A 13,326-nucleotide genomic window follows, 5' to 3' on the forward strand; every position below is an offset into this window, starting at 1 on the left:
TCCATGAATATCCTGTAGTATAGAATGCATCATTCTCTGAAATGTTGCTGATGCATTTTTCATTCTGAATGGTATAACTTTGTATTGATATATACCATCTGGAGTGATGAATGCTGAAATTTCTTTCTCCTTGTTGGTTAAAGGTTCTTGCCAGTATCCTTTCATCAGGTCAAATTTGCTGATGTATTTTGACTTGCCGATGTTGTCAATGCAATCATCAATTCTAGGAATTGGAAAAGTGTCAGTCTTTGTTATTTCATTAACTTTTCGAAAAGCATGTACGAATCTAGAAGTTCCATCGGATTTTGGTACAAGAATACAGGGTGAACTCCACTGACTGTTGCTTTGTTCTATTATATCATTTTCCATCATATATTTAATTTCTTACCTCAAGTATTAAAACTTGATTTGGTTTATCCGGTAAAAATGCTGTTTGATGGATTTTTCATTTTCTACAAAGACATCATGTACTGCAACTGATGTTTTTCTAGAAACATCTGGAAAAAAATTTCTGAACTCACAAAACACGTATATCTTTTCTCTTTCCATATGATAATTGTTTAAATTTGTCATTTAGATTAGATACGATTTCTGAGTTTTTTAATTGACTACTCTGACCTATGTCTTTCTCTTTAATAACTATATTTGTTTCTTTGTCTAAATGAGTTTTATTTTTATGAGTATTTATTGTTAAATGTTTTGAACTCCTAATGATGTATGACACCAATGATTTCGACGCTCGTTTTTATAACCACAAGTTATAATAACCAACCAATGAAAAGCTTCGAAAGTTACTATAAAAATTGTTGACATTTGGATTCAATCAGTTCGCTGTCGTCTCTGTCACGGACCTGCCTTTGATTCTTCGCCGCCATCTTTGTTACTGGGAATTACTTAACACTCAAGATTGGAACTGCACTGAATCTTTGTCGCCATCTTTGTTGATAAGAATTACTTAACATGCAGGATCGGAACTGCATTGATTCTTCACCGCCATCTTTGTTCAACATAATGTCTCAACACTTAACATTTATAATATTTGTTAACTGGCTTCATTTTAGCTATATCATTTCTATCAATGTAAGGTTTTAGCATATTAATGTGGCAAATTCTGTTTTTCTTCTTTCAGTCTGGAGTGCGTATTTTCCTCATTAATTTTCTTTTCTATTTTATATGGTCCAAAACATGTTGCCTGTAAAGAATAATTTGTTGTAACATCGACATTTGTTTCTAGTTACTTTCCGGAATAAACCGTGATCATGCTCCTTCTCTCTGTCTTCTTGTACATGTTCTCAAACATGCTGTAGAATAAGATGTCAACAAACATTGCATGTTTGCCATCATGTCGGGAGTCGCCAACATGTAGTAATTAAAGACATGATACCTCATTCCAACATTTAAAAACAGCTTTTTTGATTATCTTCGTTTGTAGGTTGTATAGTGAAAGGGTTCCTATTTACAATGCCTCCCCATGGGACAGAGTTAGAAACCAGGCTCGTTTTTTTAACATGGAGAAAGAAACAAAACAAAAAATTGTCTCAGTCGTGAAGGATTTCTCCTCCACTGACAGAGAACAATAAACTGAAGTGTAGCATCTGAAGAACAGATACTACACTTTGATATTTATTGGCTTCCCCACGAAAGCAAATTAGACACAAGGTCGTTTTTTTAATGTGGGGGTAAAACCAGCTCTCCCCAAAAGGGGGCACTGGCAGTGTCCAAACAAATAGTAATTGTCTCAGTATGAAAGGTTTCCCCCCACATTGACCAAAACCTAATTATTTAAGTGAACCACCAGAACAGATACTACACTTTGAGATATTAAATTTTTTATTCACAAGAGAAAAGAAATACAAATAGGAAGATGAACAAAACATTTAGGCAAAAGGCCAACTCAAAAAGAAGGGGGTGGTGAGGTTGGTTGGTCCATCTCATCTCTGTTTAAAACTTAAAAAAGATTTCTCTCTCAACCAGCCTCTTTTATCATAATTATCCTTTTAAATGTGTATTTGTGTGTGTGTGGGGGGGGGTCCTACTTAAACCCAATTTTAAAACATTCTTTATTTATACAAAACATACAAACAAAGATAACAATATTAATAAAAATTTCATTTGTGTCGAGGGTGTGGGGAAAAAAATAAAATAAAAATGTGGTTAATAAGACCCTCCCAACTCCATCTGAAATGCTAGACTGCCCATTTCACTCTGGTTTGTAAAGGGACCAGGGTTTTGTGGGCAGCCTCTAAATAGGGGGAAGGGGCTACCCCTCAGGCCAAGAACGTCTGCTCTTATGGGATAAAGAGTGTATAGTGAAAGGGTTAGTCGTGGAAATTGTTCCTGCTGTGTGGAGACGGTAGATTAAAGATTAGACAGGCCTGTTGAAAGAGACAGAATTCATGTATGTTTGTGTCTAAAGGAGTAGTGGAAACGTGTGTCATGAATGACTAGAGAGACAATCCTGTAAGATGAGAAAGAAAGTTTGTGTCTGTACTTTTTTTTAAAATTTTCTTCTTTTGAAGATTGTAACGCTGGGTATGAGACAGCCAAACCAGCTGCCAACATTGCTCTGCTTTTTATTGAAACCAACCAAGATCTCTTTTTAGTATCCTCGTTGTTCCCTTAAGTGCAATTGTCTGGATCTTTTTGCACTTGGTTCACCAGAAATATTAGTTAGGTAGGACTTCAGGTTCTTCTTCATAAGTCCTGTGGTACCTATAATAACTGGTATGATTGATATCTCTTTAAGATTCCAGTTTTTTGTCATATCATACATGAGACCTTGATATTTGGTCTGTTTCTCCCTTTCAGCTCTGGTCAAACCTCCATCATTAGGAATACTGACTTCAACCTGATCTTAAATCTTAAATGGAACACGTACATCAAATCTGTTGCCAAGGCTGCTAGAAAAATGGTCGGATCTTTCTATCGATCCGGTAGATATCTCACTACTGATGCAATTCTCTATCTATATAAGAGCCAGGTATGTCCAAGGATGGAATACTGTTGCCACATATGGGCAGGAGCTGCTAGAAAGGACTTGTCCTGCCTTGATAGAGTTCAAAATAGACTTCGTAGCCTCGTAGGAGATGTCCTTTTCTCTTCCCTGCAACCTCTATCTCACAGAAGAGATGTTGCGAGTTTGTCTCTGATGTATCGTTATTTTCATGGAAAGTGTTCGACTGAGCTTCAGTCTATGGTCCCCCCTCGCCTAACTTTCACAAGAAACACTCATCTAGCTGAAAACACTATGAATTATTCCCCCCACTCTTTATCTGTGCCTAAACCTAAACGTAGATTCCATGAACAAAGCTTCTTTCTTAGAACTGCACGCCTGTGGAATTGTCTTCCGTTTTCCTGCTTTCCGGCTGACTACAATATGGTTGTCTTCAAGTCTAACGTAAATAAGTTCTTGATGAGCCGTTCCATATAAGTTATCAAATTTACCAAATTTTCATTACTAATGATTACTATATTGTCTAATTTCTACTGTACACTCTTTAACCCTTATCCTTGATTGGCCTCTTGGCCTTGATAATGTGGTGATGCCTATGAAAAAAAAACAAAAAAACAAGGTTACAACTCTTGTACTGCATGGAAGTCCGCATGCGGAGGTAACCATGTTGACTTGTTTGTAATCACGTCTTCGTCAAACCCCAAGCCCAAAGGCCGGGTGTAGTTCTGTTGAGTCCCAAGAGAGAAGTTGAGGGTGACAAGTTCGTTCCATGTGGAGGTGTTGTCATTCCAAGATCTAGGAAGAAAGAGAGAGAGTGTGTTACCAGCTTAATGTTTTATAAACTCGGTCATGTGACTGAGAGCTGGATTCTGATTGGACTAGCCAGGAAGGAAGTGTATTTCAAAATCTCTAGTCACAAGAATTTTCTTCTGCTTGTGTTTGCTGCAAATCCGTCTGCTACAATACTCTTAAACGTGATCATTGGTCTGTGCACACGATCTTTTTATAGCTTTCTTTTTCTTCGCACATGTCACGGCATTTGCATATGTGCATCCATGCTCTGTTACAAGCTTTTAAAAGTTCAACCGAGCTTCCCAATTTGTCTTTCTTAAAGCAGCTATCCTCATCTATATATCTATAAAAGTGAAAATGCGTGTGTGTGTGTGTGTGTATGTGTGTGTGTGTGTGTGTGTGTGTGTGTGTGTGTGTGTGTGTGTGTGTACACATTTCCCTACCAAATAACTCTGTCAATTTTCGGGCTAGAGACTCGAGATTTGACATAAGGAGTATTGAGATTTGGGAAAATCTTTTTAATCGGTTTTCGGTCAGAAATTTGGCTGGCAAGGGGTCAAAGTTCAACGATTTGACCTTTGAAAACTCTACCAAACTCCTCTGCCAATTTTGAGTCCAAACACTTGAAATTTTAAATGTAGGTTCCTTGGACATGGATCAAACTTTTTAATTTGATTTGAGCCCAAAGCAATAAATTTTAAGGGATCAGAATTGGGGTTAAAATTTTTTTTAGATTTACCTCTGCAGTCTCTACAAAATTACTCAGCCAATTTCTGGTCTAAACATTTGAAATTTCTGGTCTAAACATTGGAAATTTTACATAAAGAGTATTCGGAAATTTGAGCTGCCAAGGGGTCAAAGTTCCAAAGATTTTACCTTTGCGGTGTCTAGCAAACTACTTAGCTAATTTTGGGTCTAAACATTTGAAATTAATACACAATGGATATTCAGACATGCGGCAAGCATTTTAATCAAATTGGCTGCCAAAAGGTTAAAGTTAAAAAAGTTGACCTTTGCAGATTCTACCAAATTCCTTCGCCAATTTTGGATCTAAAGACCTGAAATTTTAGATGTAGGTAACTTTGACATGGATAAAACTTTTTATTTTGATTTGAGACCAAAATAATAAATGTTAAGGCGTCAAAATTGGGGTCAAAGTTTTAAAAAGTGACCTCTGCAGTCTCTACAAATTTACTCAGACAATTTTTGGTCAAACCATTTGAAATCTTACATACAGTGTATTCCCACGTAGGCTAAGTTATGAACAGTATATAGAGCCCGAGCAAAGCCGGACTGAACTGCTAGTATGCAAATAAATGTCACATATAAAAATAATCCAACTACAAATACAAGTTCTTTACTTCTTTCTTTCTTTCTTTTTTTCTTTTGTTTTCACTTACATTCACCCCTAACAAGGCATATCACCACTTGGATGTAAAGGGTTACTATTTGGAGTCATGCCCAGAAAAGATTAAGATGTTGGTTTACGTTATATTTAAACTTCTGCATATCAGTACAGTCAGAGAAGCGGGTAGCATGGAGGAAATTAAAAAGTCTAGCTATCGTTTTAATTTAATTTTATTATGTCAATTTCAACACTATTTCATTTTAATTTTTAAATTCTTTTATATTAATTACGTCAATTTTAATCAAATTGCATTCTTACAGACGGTGTATGCCCAAATATGTCCCAGTACTTTCCCATATTTTTGTTTATCTAAACTGCAAGAGAGCCAACAAATCTTTGATAGAACACTTTCGGTGCTTATGTAGATTGATGATCTTTTAAACCAACGCATTTCAGATGATAACATTATTACATACTGTATAAATTCCAAAAATTACGACAAGTAATCCGGCAATTCGAAATCTTGACTTATTGTGCTAAGGGAGTTAGTAAAATATTACTAAAGTATTTTTTTTAAATCATTTTTTTCTGACAATTACTCGAATTACTCGTTTAAAAAAATTACAATATCGTTGCATTTTTACTTTTTTTTTTTTTTGTTATTAATGTTGAATTAAATGAAGTATTAATTTTTCGCTTAGAACAAAGAGTTAAAATTCCGAATTGTCAGTAGAAAAATACTTGCAAGTAAATAAAAAAAAAAAAAAAAGAATTTTTCAAATTATCGAGTTTTATCGTATGTCTTAATGTGGAACACCGGTGTGACAAAATCTGTACGACAAGCTGACTTAACTCTCTTGATTTAAATTGACTTAAATTAAGGGTCCGTCATATTTTAACACTTTTTCTCAGAATGTAATTTGTGGTCGATTTTTTTGTTAAAAATACATCTAGCATATCATGTGCTGGATTTTTGGAATTTATACTTTTTTTTTTTTTTTTTATTCAATTTTCACCCATAACAAGGCACAGTGCCACTTTGAAGCAGGGGGCTACTATCAGGGACTTAATTAGCGGGGTCATTATGAAGGGAGATGAGTAGAAAGATGTTTGTTAAGATTACACTTGAACTTCTGCATATCATTGCAGTTGGGAAAGCAGAATCCCGGAAGAGAGTTCCAAAGACCCGCAGTTCTGGGGAAGAAACTATTGGAGTAAAAGGCTTTCTTGCACCTAGGGATCTCTACTGTAAAGGGATGAGACTTAGTAGCTTGACGGGTTTGTCGGGGGTAGTTACGTCGGGGAGGTACAAGTGTTTTCAGTTCGTCAGAGCATATACCATTAAAGTATTTGTAGAACAGGCAGAGGGATGCAAAATCTCGTCGATGGGACAGAGGCTGAAGCCTAGATGACAGTTCAGGACCTATCAGGTTGGCGAATCTCCTTTGAACCCTGTCCAGGAGCGAGAGACAAGAAGCAGATGCACCAGCCCAGATGTGACAACAGTACTCCATACATGGGCGAATGGTTGCCTTATAGAGGTATAGGATACTGTCAGGCGTAAGTAGTTTTCTAGCACGGTAGAGGGAGCCAACCTTCCTTGCAGCAGCCTTGGCAATGCTCTCAATGTATCTATTCCAGTTCATATTCCCTGTAAATGTTAGGCCGAGGAGTTTAAAAGAAGTACTTTCAGGCAATGTGTTCTTGGCCATTGCTATTGGTGGTAGAGAAGGTTTCTTGTAGTTATTGAAGGAAACAAGCTTAGTCTTAGCAGCATTGAATGTGACCAACCATTTTTGTCCCCATTCCACTACGGATTGGAGGTCATCCTCTAGTGTTTCTGCCATTTCCTTGGATATGTGTTCATTTGTTTTCCCCTCATATCTGTTATAGATAGAGTTATCTGTGCTTAAACCTAAACGTAGATTCCATGAACAAAGCTTCTTTCTTAGAACTGCACGCCTGTGGAATTGTCTTCCGTTTTCCTGCTTTCTGGCTGACTACAATATGGTTGTGTTCAAGTCTAATGTAAATAAGTTCTTGATGAGCCGTTCCATATAAGTTATCAAATTTACCAAATTTTCATTACTAATGATTACTATATTGTCCAATTTCTACTGTACACTCTTTAACCTTATCCTTGATTGGCCTCTTGGCCTTGATAATGTGGTGATGCCTATGAAAAAAAAAAAAAAAAAAAAAAACAAGGTTACAACTCTTGTACTGCATGGAAGTCCGCATGCGGAGGTAACCATGTTGACTTGTTTGTAATCATGTCTTCGTCAAACCCCAAGCCCAAAGGCCGGGTGTAGTTCTGTTGAGTCCCAAGAGAGAAGTTGAGGGTGACAAGTTCGTTCCATGTGGAGGTGTTGTCATTCCAAGATCTAGGAAGAAAGAGAGAGAGTGTGTTACCAGCTTAATGTTTTATAAACTCGGTCACGTGACTGAGAGCTGGATTCTGATTGGACTAGCCAGGAAGAAAGTGTGTTTCAAAATCTCCAGTCACAAGAATTTTCTTCTGCTTGTGTTTGCTGCAAATCCGTCTGCTACAATACTCTTAAACGTGATCATTGGTCTGTGCACACGATCTTTTTATAGCTTTCTTTTTCTTCGCACATGTCACGGCATTTGCATATGTGCATCCATGCTCTGTTACAAGCTTTTAAAAGTTCAACCGAGCTTCCCAATTTGTCTTTCTTAAAGCAGCTATCCTCATCTATATATCTATAAAAGTGAAAATGCGTGTGTGTGTGTGTGTGTGTGTGTGTGTGTGTGTGTGTGTGTGTGTGTGTGTACACATTTCCCTACCAAATAACTCTGTCAATTTTCGGGCTAGAGACTCGAGATTTGACATAAGGAGTATTGAGATTTGGGAAAATCTTTTTAATCGGTTTTCGGTCAGAAATTTGGCTGGCAAGGGGTCAAAGTTCAACGATTTGACCTTTGAAAACTCTACCAAACTCCTCTGCCAATTTTGAGTCCAAACACTTGAAATTTTAAATGTAGGTTCCTTGGACATGGATCAAACTTTTTAATTTGATTTGAGCCCAAAGCAATAAATTTTAAGGGGTCAGAATTGGGGTTAAAATTTTTTTTAGATTTACCTCTGCAGTCTCTACAAAATTACTCAGCCAATTTCTGGTCTAAACATTTGAAATTTCTGGTCTAAACATTGGAAATTTTACATAAAGAGTATTCGGAAATTTGAGCTGCCAAGGGGTCAAAGTTCCAAAGATTTTACCTTTGCGGTGTCTAGCAAACTACTTAGCTAATTTTGGGTCTAAACATTTGAAATTAATACACAATGGATATTCAGACATGCGGCAAGCATTTTAATCAAATTGGCTGCCAAAAAGGTTAAAGTTAAAAAAGTTGACCTTTGCAGATTCTACCAAATTCCTTCGCCAATTTTGGGTCTAAAGACCTGAAATTTTAGATATAGGTAACTTGGACATGGATAAAACTTTTTATTTTGATTTGAGACCAAAATAATGAATGTTCAGGTGTCAAAATTGGGGTCAAAGTTTTAAAAAGTGACCTCTGCAGTCTCTACAAATTTACTCAGACAATTTTTGGTCAAACCATTTGAAATCTTACATACAGTGTATTCCCACGTAGGCTAAGTTATGAACAGTATATAGAGCCCGAGCAAAGCCGGACTGAACTGCTAGTATGCAAATAAATGTCACATATAAAAATAATCCAACTACAAATACAAGTTCTTTACTTCTTTCTTTCTTTCTTTCTTTTGTTTTCACTTACATTCACCCCTAACAAGGCATATCGCCACTTGGACGTAAAGGGTTACTATTTGGAGTCATGCCCAGAAAAGATTAAGATGTTGGTTTACGTTATATTCAAACTTCTGCATATCAGTACAGTCAGAGAAGCGGGTAGCATGGAGGAAATTAAAAAGTCTAGCTATCGTTTTAATTTAATTTTATTATGTCAATTTCAATACTATTTCATTTTAATTTTTTAAATTCTTTTATATTAATTACGTCAATTTTAATCAAATTGCATTCTTACAGACGGTGTATGCCAAAATATGTCCCAGTACTTTCCCATATTTTTGTTTATCTAAACTGCAAGAGAGCCAACAAATCTTTGATAGAACACTTTCGGTGCTTATGTAGATTGATGATCTTTTAAACCAACGCATTTCAGATGATAACATTATTACATACTGTATAAATTCCAAAAATTACGACAAGTAATCCGGCAATTCGAAATCTTGACTTATTGTGCTAAGGGAGTTAGTAAAATATTACTAAAGTATTTTTTTTAAATCATTTTTTTCTGACAATTACTCGAATTACTCGTTTAAAAAAATTACAATATCGTTGCATTTTTACTTTTTTTTTTTTTTTTTGTTATTAATGTTGAATTAAATGAAGTATTAATTTTTCGCTTAGAACAAAGAGTTAAAATTCCGAATTGTAAGTAGAAAAATACTTGCAAGTAAAAAAAAAAAAAAAAAAAGAATTTTTCAAATTATCGAGTTTTATCGTATGTCTTAATGTGGAACACCGGTGTGACAAAATCTGTACGACAAGCTGACTTAACTCTCTTGATTTAAATTGACTTAAATTAAGGGTCCGTCATTTTTTAACACTTTTTCTCAGAATGTAATTTGTGGTCGATTTTTTTGTTAAAAATACATCTAGCATATCATGTGCTGGATTTTTGGAATTTATACTTTTTTTTTTTTTTTTATTCAATTTTCACCCATGACAAGGCACAGTGCCACTTTGAAGCAGGGGGCTACTATCAGGGACTTAATTAGCGGGGTCATTATGAAGGGAGATGAGTAGAAAGATGTTTGTTAAGATTACACTTGAACTTCTGCATATCATTGCAGTTGGGAAAGCAGAATCCCGGAAGGGAGTTCCAAAGACCCGCAGTTCTGGGGAAGAAACTATTGGAGTTAAAGGCTTTCTTGCACCTAGGGATCTCTACTGTAAAGGGATGAGACTTAGTAGCTTGACGGGTTTGTCGGGGGTAGTTACGTCGGGGAGGTACAAGTGTTTGCAGTTCGTCAGAGCATTCACCATTAAAGTATTTGTAGAACAGGCAGAGGGATGCAAAATCTCGTTGATGGGACAGAGACTGAAGCCTAGATGACAGTTCAGGACCTATCAGGTTGGCGAATCTCCTTTGAACCCTGTCCAGGAGCGAGAGACAAGAAGCAGATGCACCAGCCCAGATGTGACAACAGTACTCCATACATGGGCGAATGGTTGCCTTATAGAGGTATAGGATACTGTCAGGCGTAAGTAGTTTTCTTGCACGGTAGAGGGAGCCAACCTTCCTTGCAGCAGCCTTGGCAATGCTCTCAATGTATCTATTCCAGTTCATATTCCCTGTAAATGTTAGGCCGAGGAGTTTAAAAGAAGTACTTTCAGGTAATGTGTTCTTGGCCATTGCTATTGGTGGTAGAGAAGGTTTCTTGTAGTTATTGAAGGAAACAAGCTTAGTCTTAGCAGCATTGAATGTGACCAACCATTTTTGTCCCCATTCCACTACGGATTAGAGATCATCCTCTAGTGTTTCTGCCATTTCCTTGGATATGTGTTCATTTGTTTTCCCCTCATATCTCTTATAGAGAGTGGTGTCATCGGCAAATATACCCATCTCCGAAACAATTTTATCAGGGAGGTCGTTTATGAATATCAGGAATAATAGAGGTCCAAGGATAGACCCCTGAGGTACTCCCGCATTTATGTCGTATTGTTTGGATGAACGACCGTCGAGGACAACTTTGATTTTTCTATTACTTAAGAGGGATTTAATTACATTATGAATTCTTCCAGTGATTCCATATGATCTAATTTTCCTTAGAAGACCATCGTTCCATACCCTGTCAAAAGCCTTAGATATATCGAGGGCTACCGCTCTACCCTCCCCTGTTTTATCCAATGAACGGTATATACGTTCAGAAACTACAGTTAAGATATCTGCTGTTGAACAGGCTTGCCTGAATCCATATTGTTTGTCAGTGAGGAGTTTAGCAGCTGTTAGGTGCTGGACTAGGACTTGATTAACTAAGGACTCAAATATTTTGGCGAAAAGCAGGAGGACGCTAATGGTGCGATAATTTAGTGGGTTAGTTCTTTCACCAGAATTCTTGAAGACTGGTACCACAGAGGCGGTTTTCCAGCAGTCAGGAAAACAAGATTCGTTAAGGCATTTATTGTAAAGTTTGGACAGAACTGGAGCAACCTCGGCAGAGCATTTTTTTAATAGCACAGCCGGGATTAGATCAGGTCCACATGCTTTTAAGGTATCTAGGTTTTTTATAATAGCATGTACCTGAGAAGGGGTGATTTTCAAATCGTCTAGTGAGGCGTCTGTTCACAGAGGAAAATCAGAGAGTGAGTGGTGTACCGAGTTCAGTGTGGAGTTTGAGGCAAACCGACTGGCAAGCAGATTAGCCTTGTCAGTTGCCGTGCAAGCAACCTCATGATCGTTTGATAGTGGGGGAATAGTTGACTGTCCATTATTTACTACGCTGTTGTAGATTTTCCAAAAATCCCGGGTTCCTAATTTCTGTGCTTCGATGCATTTTCTGGTGGTTTCAGAGTAATCTGTCTTAGCTGTCTCTATCACTCTCTTACAATTATTTCTAGCTTCTATAAACTTCTGTTTATTTGAGCTGGACTTATGTCAGTTGAATCTGCGGAACGCATGCTGCCTTTGACAAATGGCAGCTGCACAAGCAGAAGTAAACCATTGGGGGGAGTGGGGCTTGCTATAGAATTTCCGTGCGGGAACATGTGCTTCAATAGCAGTTTTGAACCATTCAGTGGTCTAATTTGCACACTGTTCCGCTGGAAGAGTAAAGATATTTTGCCATGGGGCATCTCTGATGAGCTCCCTGATGGCTTCCCAATCAGCCTTTTTGTAATACCTCGTTGTTTTGAGTAGTGGGTCTTCAGTTTTAGGGCAAGAATTTAGGCTGATTTCTACCATTATCACAGCGTGATCAGCATTCCCGAGTGGGCTGTGGGCATTTGTTGTACAGTCATTGGGAACCGTTGTCAGAAAGAGATCTAGAAGTGAGGCATGTTGATCTTGCTGGTCTGGGAAACGTGTCGGAAATGTAACCAACTGAGATAGGGAATGGGATATAGAGAAGCTATGTGTTGCGCTACCAGCTACGTCTGTGTGATTAGAGAATCCTAGCCAGTTACTGTGGTGGACATTGAAGTCACTAAATACATGTATTTGTGCGCTAGTATCGAGGGAGAGTGCTATATCTATGCTGTCTGAGACTTTGTTTATTAGGGTACAGTCTTGGTTTGAGGGAGAGCGGTAGAGAAAATACAAGTAGCTAATATTGTGTTGCATGTTTAGTCTGAAGCACATAAAGGCCTGGTCCTCTGATTCTAGTTTTATTTCTCTAGTCAGGGGGAAGGTGTTACGAATATAGACTCCAAGTCCATGCATATGTCTGTCCGAGTCCTTACGATAGAGTGGGAGATAACCAGGCATGTTAAAGTGGTTAGAGGGAATGGAGGAGTGAAGGTTAGTTTCACTTAATGCTAAGATATCCGGGGTGTTTACAATTACATACATACTAATTTCGACAGGGCGCACAAGTCCGTGATAATGTTTTCACCTGGAATGTGTTGGTTCAAAAGATTCACCAATCTATACAAGCACTCTTAAGGCAAACTTAGCTACTAGTTTCAAATAACAGTTAAATTAGCCATTGACAAGAAATGCCCGGATGGGATTATAGAAGTCATAAACATTGATATTTACTTTCACTGGCGAAATTTTTCTACTCTCTTGAACAGTTCTCAGTTATTTTATGTTGATTACTTTTTTTTTTTTTTTTTTTTTTTTTTACACAGTGATCACCACTTATCAAGGCCCGGAAGCCACTCAGGGATAAGGGTTATTGCAAGTGCATTACGTTAGTGTGGAGATTTGATGAAGTGTTTACTTAAGGGGGCGGTTCATTAGGAATTTGTTAACGTTGGACTTGAACACATCCAAGTTGTAGTCCAGTGGGAAGCAGGCAGACGGAACAGAGTTTCACAGGCGTGCAGTTCTAAGAAAGAAGATTTGTTCATGGAATCCGCGTTTTGATTTAGGCACAGATATAGAGTGGGGGAAATTTTTCACACTGGATTCAGCTAGACGGGTGTTTTTCGTGAAAGATTGGCGAGGGGGGACCAGAGATTGGAGTTCAGACGAGCACCTGCCATAGAAATAACGATAAAAC

Source organism: Euprymna scolopes, chromosome 27, assembly GCF_053919585.1.
Source record: "Euprymna scolopes isolate OS-2025 chromosome 27, ASM5391958v1, whole genome shotgun sequence".
NCBI classification, from domain to species: Eukaryota; Metazoa; Mollusca; class Cephalopoda; order Sepiida; family Sepiolidae; genus Euprymna; species Euprymna scolopes.